Source organism: Grammomys surdaster, unplaced genomic scaffold (assembly GCF_004785775.1).
Source record: "Grammomys surdaster isolate TR1022 unplaced genomic scaffold, NIH_TR_1.0 98, whole genome shotgun sequence".
Classification (NCBI taxonomy): domain Eukaryota; kingdom Metazoa; phylum Chordata; class Mammalia; order Rodentia; family Muridae; genus Grammomys; species Grammomys surdaster.
Genome location: NW_021604577.1, coordinates 7,482,508 through 7,491,871, shown reverse-complemented (window position 1 = coordinate 7,491,871; position 9,364 = coordinate 7,482,508). Strand labels below are relative to the sequence as shown.

The following is a 9,364-nucleotide window of genomic DNA, read 5'->3' as shown; positions in this document are numbered from 1 at the left end:
TATTCAATCAGTTCAAATTAGAAGTTAGAAATATTACCTACACATCTTTTTTCCTAAATAGTATTTCAAAACTAGAGAAGGAAAACTGTCGACTGTTAATTTGCCCGTAAGAATCAAAACAATAATGAAAAGCACAAAATGTATATTGATCGTATAAAAAGCCATATTATTACACTGTTTATCTCACTAAGCATGAGAATAAACATTAAAAAGAACTGTAAAACTTGATTACATACCTAAATATAGTGAGATTATTTATAACTTCCAACATGCTTTTGTGATTAATTGTGTTGTTAGAGATGTGGTAGGATGGGATAATGTGGTAGATGAACTGGCTGATAAACTATATAATACATAGTTTATAAAAAATAATGACAAATATAATAATATATTTTAAGATAATGGTATGAATAAATTATAAAATTTTACATTAGAGAATTAAAATATGGTGATTAGAAATTTGTGACATCTTGAGTAGAAATTTGAACAATTTTACTTTGACTTTTTTCCACTGGTTTATGTTTTTGTTCTCACCTTGAGATGTCACTTAAAGGAAAGGAAACTAAAGAGAAAATCACACTTCCTTCAACAACCAATTGCTAAATTTTCTTAAATATTTTGGTTTGTAAATGTTAGAAGACCGATGATCAATATCTATTACTTGGTATTTAAAAATAAATTTTATAATGTACATATGATGCTTAGAATATGACCTGGGCTATATATGGTATTGAGATAGGGGCTGGAGAGATGGCTCAGTATTTAACACTTGCTGCTCTTCCAAAGGACTTGAGTCTGCCCACCACCAAGAACAAATCATTTATAACTGCCTGTAACTCCAACTCCAGTCTCCTGAACTCACATATAAAATGGCGTACATATAATTTTTAAAAATAAAAGGAATGAGAGTATTGAAATATAGATTTGAACATCTGTAGTTTCATATTGTCTTTTCAATCATGTGAGAAATTATATCCACTAAAACACGAGAATCAGCAGTACCTAAAATTTAAAACAGTTGCTCTTCCTTTTTTCTACTAGGACTAGCTCCCCTTGGTGTTCTGTTTTGCAGTCTGATTTGTAGTCTTCATTGCTCCTCTTACTGCCCAGAGTAACCACTCTTTAACTTGTCTTCATATCTGAAGTCTTTTGTCCTATTCCACACTGATGTGAGAATCTGAAAACAAGTTTTCTCCTGCATTTATCATATTTCACTTAATGGAGTACTCTTTTTGTCTGGGTGTCTATTCACACCACTCAGCCATTGACAAGGATTTATTTCTATAGCCTGATAACTATGAAGAAATAAATATAAACACCTGAAGTGGTTCTGAGGAACAGCTGTACATATATTTTTGCATTTATTTGATGGCTTGGAAATTTCCCAAAAAAGAATTCCTTTTCTTTTTTGTTTTATTAAAACAAAAAAATGATAATGATTAAGAGGTTAACTTTGAGTTTCCCTACCTCTGACAGTCTCATAAGCTCTTTCTCTGAAACTGAATGCACCAACCTTATCATTTGCTTCTTGAAGCTTTCATGGTCATCATAAACAAATGTATCTCAAGGCCAATGAAACACAACTACTGTCAAACAAACTTTTAGTTTACAAGATGAATAGTAATTTCTTTGCAATTAGGGTAAATAATCTGTAGGCATTGGTACAATTAAAATGGTGTTAATCAAAGAAGAAAAACCTCTAATTTAAACAAAATCTAATTCCTGGGGTGAGAATTGGGACTGCTCAAAATAACAGTACTTTAAGGGATTGTAATAAAATTGAATACATTTAAATCACATTTGTACCTTTTCTATGAATCTTGCTATTTATAGATTTTGTGCGCATCTAAATTAACGGGTGTGAATATAAGGGTAAGGATTGCTTTATAGCAAGGATGCCAGGACAGTCGAAGAAATTCCTCAATGAAGCAGATGGGGACTTGTATATCTACAGGATTCTGATAGTGAGCCATACAGAAATCAAGCATAATATTCCCAAGAATGTACTTCAAGAAGAGTCTACTTTTTATTATACTATAGATGTCCTACTATTTAATTAGTCTTTCATTATTTTTGTATAGCTTTCTAAATGCTTCATATTTTCTGAGAGTTTTCTTTATGCATGAAATCTTATTTAAGCAAACCTACTCCATTCTTTCCTGTTCAGTTCCTTATACAACCTCTTTTCACCACTTTTCCCCGGAGTTAATGTGTTAGTATATTCAGAGGGCTGACATAGCATTTTTATTGGCTGCCATGAGTGCCCCACTGATAAGTAATTATAAAATGTATACATATAATTTTCATTTACCTTCTATTCTATTTATTACTGTGTTCTACATCACCTATCATTTAAATTTTTGCAAGAAAACTTTGTGATTACATTATGTGCCTATCATAAGGCAAATCATATCAACATGGGACACTATGTCTTCTCAGGTCTCATCCTGTCTTCTGTAAGCTTCTGACTCTGTACCCTGTACTCCCACAGGGACATTTACTTTGGACTGCTGAGGAAAATATAGAAATGTGTGTTAATGGACTGGGAAATTAACCCTCTTGTTTAAGTTGGTTTGTAATATTCCATGTTGGGGTCTTGAATTATTTTAAAATAAAATAACAACAACAACAAAGCATGAAAAAGAAAATTAATACCTGCCTTGATAGATTCAAAGCTTTCAGCTTCACGACCAGCACAATACACATTATTCCTTCCATACAACTCTTAGACTTTAAAAGGAAGTTTCTGTGTTCTAAAGAGATTCAAGCAATTTCAAAACTGCTCTCACTTTGACAATATTGAGTACTGGGTGAGTGATGGTGAGAAAATGTTATGAGTTTGTGGAAAACTAAATCTATGGAAACTACCTCTCCAGTAGTGAATTTCAGTTTGCCTTTATGAATGACACAATAAATATGAGAGCACAATTCATGGCGCTGCTAATGGAAGGTCTCCAGTAGCAGCCTCTGTTTACAGTGTCCCCTAAAAGGAGTCAGAAATGACATAGTAATAGATTAAACAATCAAGAGTTGCACTGGAGCAAGCTAGAAAAGAAGACAAGCTCTAAACCAAGCAGCAAAGCACCAGTCCTGGAAGGATTCTTCTTCCTGTGCTTTCCACAGCATGGGCACTTTAGGGAAAGAAGCTAACCCACTTAACAACTTGACCCACAGTTATTTAATATTCATTGTTTTCTTCTAATTTCTCTTATCTCTCATGTCTGTCCATCAAGCCAAATACTTACATACATAGAAGATACTTATTTCCATAAAACTGGAAAATAGATATATGTAATCTGAAAATACTGAACCTAACACAATTATTCATCGTTAAACATATTATCATTCTCTAAAGCCCACTGTGTCTCCTCCATTTACACATAGAATTCAAGTAAGAAAATAAATAAATAAATATATAAATAAATAAGATAAACTGTGTTTATCTTACCAAAATGACTTCTCACACAGCAAATGTTCTTGAATAGCAACTGAGTACATTTAATTGATCTACTTTTCAAAGTTTTTGAGGATCTGGAGAGACTGTTTAGAATTTAAGAGCCACTAACTGCTCTTTGATAGGAACTATGCTCTATTCTCTGCACTGACATGGTGACTGACTAATCACTAACTGTAGCTTCAAGTAGATTTGATGTTGTTTGACAGGGAGACACCAAATTGTCATCATTTGCCTTTACAAGAGGATGAAAGGGAAAAGGATCTTAGAGATCCTCAGAGTGTGAAGTCTTGAAGCACACCCTCCAGTGTCCCTGGCAGTTGTAGCGGAAGCCCCATATTTGTATATTGCTTTCTTTATTCATTGAAGGTGTTGGCACTGATTCAACTAATGATCTTGCGTTCTCTGGAGTGCAAAGCAAAGAACTATCACATGTGCACATTTATACAAGTGATAGCTCCCTGATCACATTTCTTCCTAAGCTCTGCTTCCAGCATTCATATACACAGTTAATATCTAGATGAGCAAAAGCCTTGTTTTAGAATTCTCCATTATAAGCAAACTTCTTTTCTGGTTTCCTATCTTATAAGGTAGAAGTACCTTATAAAATCTCAACCAACTGAGAGTGGTTTTCAGATAACCTGGTTTGAACTTCTTAACATCTTTGATAACATGAAATTTTTCAGCCATGGAATCACTCATAATGATAAAAAGTTTTCCCAATTGTTTCACCCTGATCAACAAGTGCCAAAATCCCAAGAATCTTCTCATGGATCACATCTCCATGGGTCTGAAGCTTAGAGCCTATCTTGCAAACATCAATGAGATCATTATCTCCACAGTAGTTTGTGTTCTTATCTTTTAGATGTGAATCTTCCTAGGTCTGAGGAAGGGACCCACAATTCCATTCATAGTTCTTCTAAGGGAACTTTCCATTATTTACATGTTGTTTAATAGTATTTTGTGGCTCCTCAGTGGCAATTTCCACTTTGGCATTTGTCAACTGAGATATTTCCACAGCCTTATTAAACAAATTCTAAGAGTCATAAATTCATGCATTTTGTCTAGGATGGTTACTTTCCTCTTTAGAGTCCATCTTCAGCGAAATTTCATGGAAGGGAAAATGTACTGTCCAGTTACATTCTTGAAGAACAGGTGGTAGTTCTGGGAGTGGGTATGCCTGTGCTCCTCCATGTGGTACAGGGAAATGACACGATTCTATTTCTTACCTTATAGCTACATAAGGTAAATGTGTGTAAGACTAAATACATGTGTGACTAGATACATGCAAGATGCCTTAGTTCTGTTCACAATAAATTTAATTGTCTTAATATTTTTGGAGGTGCAGATATGATTTCTTCCATTTAATACATTGGTACTGTGTCCACAAATGTAACATGTAACAGGCATATGTAGTACCTACTGGGTACTTCAGAGAGATTACTGCTTGTTTTTACAGACATTAAATTGGTATAATGTGGGTCTTGATATGAAGCCACCAGAGATTAGTGAGCTTTTGTTCTCTTCTGAAATTTCTTAACAAAGCTGTAAATGAGGAAGCAGTTTACTAGGTCAGCATTCTTTCACTGAATATTTAATAATGCAAAGCTTCATATAATAATGCATTCTTAAAAGGCTGGCTTCTTTAAGTTCTTGTAAAGTTACAAAAGAGCACACATACTAAAAGTCTTTCAGAGGACTTCTTCTTTGACTTTTTTAACAAGAACCCAGAAGTTTCACATGCATATTATGAAGCTAGTTTATGTCCATGATTGATCTGTCTTTGAAATTTGTACATTTTCTTACTTGTTGGAGACTCTACGTGTTCTTAGCAGGACCTCAGTAGTACCAGTACTTGATATCCATGAACATCATAGATATTTGTACAGAAGACTTTTCTGTTTCTTTGAGTATTGTTTGTACATTGCGTATTTTCCATCCCCAGGCCTAGTCTTCTTTGTGTACGTTTCAATGTAAAAAGTTTAACTTATGCATCCAAATGCAAAAGTAAGCACATTTATAGATGCTAGATGCTGTCAGAAATGTGTGTGTGTGTGTGTGTGTGTATGTGCATGTGTGCTGTACTTGTTTTTTGGAGTTCTTGAGATTTCCTCTTTTATTCAGGAGATGCTGTCCTTTGTTTCATCAAATTCTGCCTAATACTTACTAATGGTCTCAACAGAGCAGTCAGTTAACCTTTCACTTGCCCTCAATCGTGGCTTCGAGTAGAAAGGAGCTACAAAGTCATTTCTCTGTGATTTTCTAGGTCTTTCCATTTCCCTGCCATACTTTCATTTTGTAATCATCATAATGTAATTATATTCAGGGAACTGAATCTTTTATAAAGTATACTATGAAATTGTAAGATGAAGACACTGAGACCCATTTAAGATAAAATCATTTTCGGTCTTATCTATATTTTACTCCTTTGGTTTTTTGATTGGGTATCTTATTGCTTAACAGCCAAACACTTGCCTCCCAGGAATTCTCTAAAGGAAGAACAATTTTGGATGCACAACTTTGTTAAGCTTCACTAAAAGCTTATTACTAGACATACTCAATTTCTTTAGTAAAATGGGATTTCTTGAAAGAAGAGAATTTCTTTTATTAAAAAAAAAAATCCTGGCACATCAGAACCAAAAATAAAGCATTAGCAACTGAGTATCCATTCTTTAGAAATCCATCAGAGAGAATAGAGCACACAGCCTTGTTTACACAGCCCAGTCTAGATTGTAATGACATAAAACAGTGCACTTTTGGAAAAGACACCTTGTTCCCAGTAGTCTCCTTAGAAGTCATGTATCATTCAACTAAGGAGCCATTGAGCTGTTTTCATGCTTCAGAGAATTGATACACTTGCATTTCTCCCAAGGTAGGTCACTTAGTCTTGTACTGTTTGATGTTACTTTGGTTTTCCAATAGAGCCCATAAAAGAGATTGATTCCCTACTTTGGTCATTTTTGCTTCCCTTGCCATATGTAGGACTGTGGAACACGAGTTCTTTCATTGGTGGCTAGTCTGATCTATTGCTTCTTGTAGGGCTCTAGAGACAGAAAATTGAATTGCTCCCATAGCAAGCACCCTGCAATTACTCAGGCTGTAACTACTACATAGGCCTAAAAAACTGCATTGCTCCCCAGGTGGCTTGTTTTTGCCTCACTCTTTCTACTATTAGGCCTTCTCTGCTCCAGGGATCTGGTAGACAGAGCAAAAACCTCTACAGAGTCATCTGGTCCTTGGAAGGCTAATTCAAATGATATCTAGAGAAATGGTTACCCGATGCCCTTGCTATTACATCAAAAAAAAAAATCATACCGTTGCCAATTGGTGTGTGCTGAACACCTAAAAAAAATTAGCCAACATTATTCAAAACAAACATTTAACAAAAAGGTATACTTTCAAGTTATAAATATTCTGAGATAAAGGAAAAAACATGTAAGTATATAAACTTTTGAAAGACATGATTCAGTGTATTTTAAATTGGGTCCCCTATTTGTTTATAAGTTACAAGAATCTTTTTGATACTTCTTTTGTATTTTGGGATTTAATAAACAAACATAATTAAATTAATAATAAATTCATATTGTTCTTTTTGTAAAATGACTTAATTAATGAAAAAGTAATCTTTTTTAATAAGAATTTTTAATTTCAAAATATATCAGACAGTATATTTAGCATGTTAATGTGTGTCCACGAGTATAAAAGATACTATATTAAATGTGTCCAGGAAAGTATCACAAAATTAAATCCATATAAATGTGTATCTACTTGTGAAAAATACACATTCAAGAAAACATATCAACATTTTCATTAGTCAATTCCTAAAGTCTAAAACATGAGTTTTCTTTATATTCTTATTTTTTTTATTCAGAATTCAACTCTTGTCGAAAGTTTTTGAAAAACATTTATCCAAATTTGCAATGCTTGTGGCAATTATAAATCTCCCAATAATACATAATTTTTGAGAAAATTAAGGACAACATAACTGTGACATTTGAGACAAATAGAAAAATATTACATCACTGTACTTAGTTTAGCAAATAGCTTGCTAATTTCCTCATTAAAAAAGTCTCATTTAGATTTACCTTTAGTTTCAGAGGTATTATAAAAATTTTAATTACATAATTAAAATTATATAAGGCAAAGATAAATTAGCATTGTCTTTGTTTGTTTTTTATATATGAAAAGCAAGAACACCTGAAAAGAGTGGTAACACTTTGGAAGTGGCCTAAAAGAATCACATTAAATCTAATCAACTGTGCCATGAAACAAGTTAACAATTAAAGAATGTTTTCAGTATGGCTTGTTCATAAACTCAGAACTAATGTGTCTATTTCATAAAGACTAACAGTGATGGGCATTCTCCTGTAGCCGTTCCTTGCTCTTGGATTTCATCTGGATGCTTCATTGGAAATCAGCCCTTCATAGTTCCTTATGTTCCTTACAATATTCTGGATGGCCACAGGTTGCTTCTGATTAAAAGTCGCGGACATCTGAATTTAATTGCCACATTCTTCTCAGGAAGACTTAAGTGATAGAAATTGTGACCTTTTAGCTTCACTTGAAAATCTGTGCTCATCTAAAAATGAGACCTTATATTCTATTAAGATCCAATGACCAGAAACAATTTAAAACAAATAACAGTGAATTTTTAGCTTGTTAAAAGCTCTGCACCTTGCTGTGTGGAGGACAAGATGTTCCTGCTTAGTTTTTTTTTTTCTTCAAAAATTGACCTTCGTTTCTTCAGCATTTTAATTATAATCCCCAATGCTTACTAACTGTCAAATTGTTTCTATTATACTTTATAAATATGACATTTCATCTATCATTCTAAACTAATTTATACATAGATAATGTTTTCATTTTGAGGTGAATATCAGTAGACCACAAACATCTGAAATTTAGTTTTACATGCCATAACTTGCTCCCATTGAGATGTTAAATAAAAGTGGTATGTACCAAATCATACAGTCGACAGAGAAAATTAGCATACCATCAGACTAATATGTGATAAGTTAAATATGACCCCTATTAACCCCTGTGTTTAAATGCTTGATTCCCACCTCAGAGAACCTCTTCGGAATGTTTAGGAACCATAGGATTGCTACAGGAGATGTCACTCTGATGTTTCAAAAGACCTTTGCAATTTCCTATATGTTCTCTGCCTCATAATTGCAGTGTTGAGATGTGAGCTCTCAGTTATTCCTGTAGTCATGCCTTCTGTCTCCCATCGTGGACTCTATCTCTATGTTTAATTAAATGTTTACTTTTATATGTTGCCTTGGTCTTATTTGTCTTTTCATACCGTGATCATGATGATGGCTTATCACAGCAATAGAAAAGTAACTAATACAAGAAATATTTCTTTTCTTCCAAGATTTTTTACAGACCTATGTCACCATCATGAAAAAAGAAGCAGTCTGACAGAGAGTGCAGAATCTGGCATGTAACACAGTTGCTGTGACTGCATGTTCAAGATTTACATAGAATCAGCCTAAACAAAATGGTAGCATGGATAGGGCATTAGAAGCTTATGAAGTTTCACTCCTAGCTGAAGGGCTATTGAAAGTTACATTTCCTTCAGAGATGTGGCTCCTGAGAGGCAAAATATACTCACACAATGGTACCCATATAAATTGCACGAAGTGATTTTTAAGAAGCACATGAACTTAGAGAGAAAATACTGAATACACATCTAGAAACTATTTATACAATAAAGTTTAAAGGGCTTTATTTTTAGTTAGAGGAAAAAAATCAATGTATAAGCTTACCCATTAAGGAAGAGTAGGACTTTGACCCTGATGAAGAATGGCACTATAAGCAGAGGTACAAACACAATATGCTGTTCTTCTTTTTCTCTGAAGCAGTGTCTTTTGGCAAGGAGAGTTGAGTTGAAAGTCAGTGAAATAG

The 9,364-nt window shown here is 33.7% G+C and overlaps 1 pseudogene; it reads right to left on the bottom strand.

The window, feature by feature from the left end:
* Positions 1-3,719: 3,719 nt before the first annotated feature.
* On the bottom strand, positions 3,720-4,648 carry LOC114633353 (annotated as a pseudogene).
* Between the last annotated feature and the right edge of the window lie 4,716 nt (positions 4,649-9,364).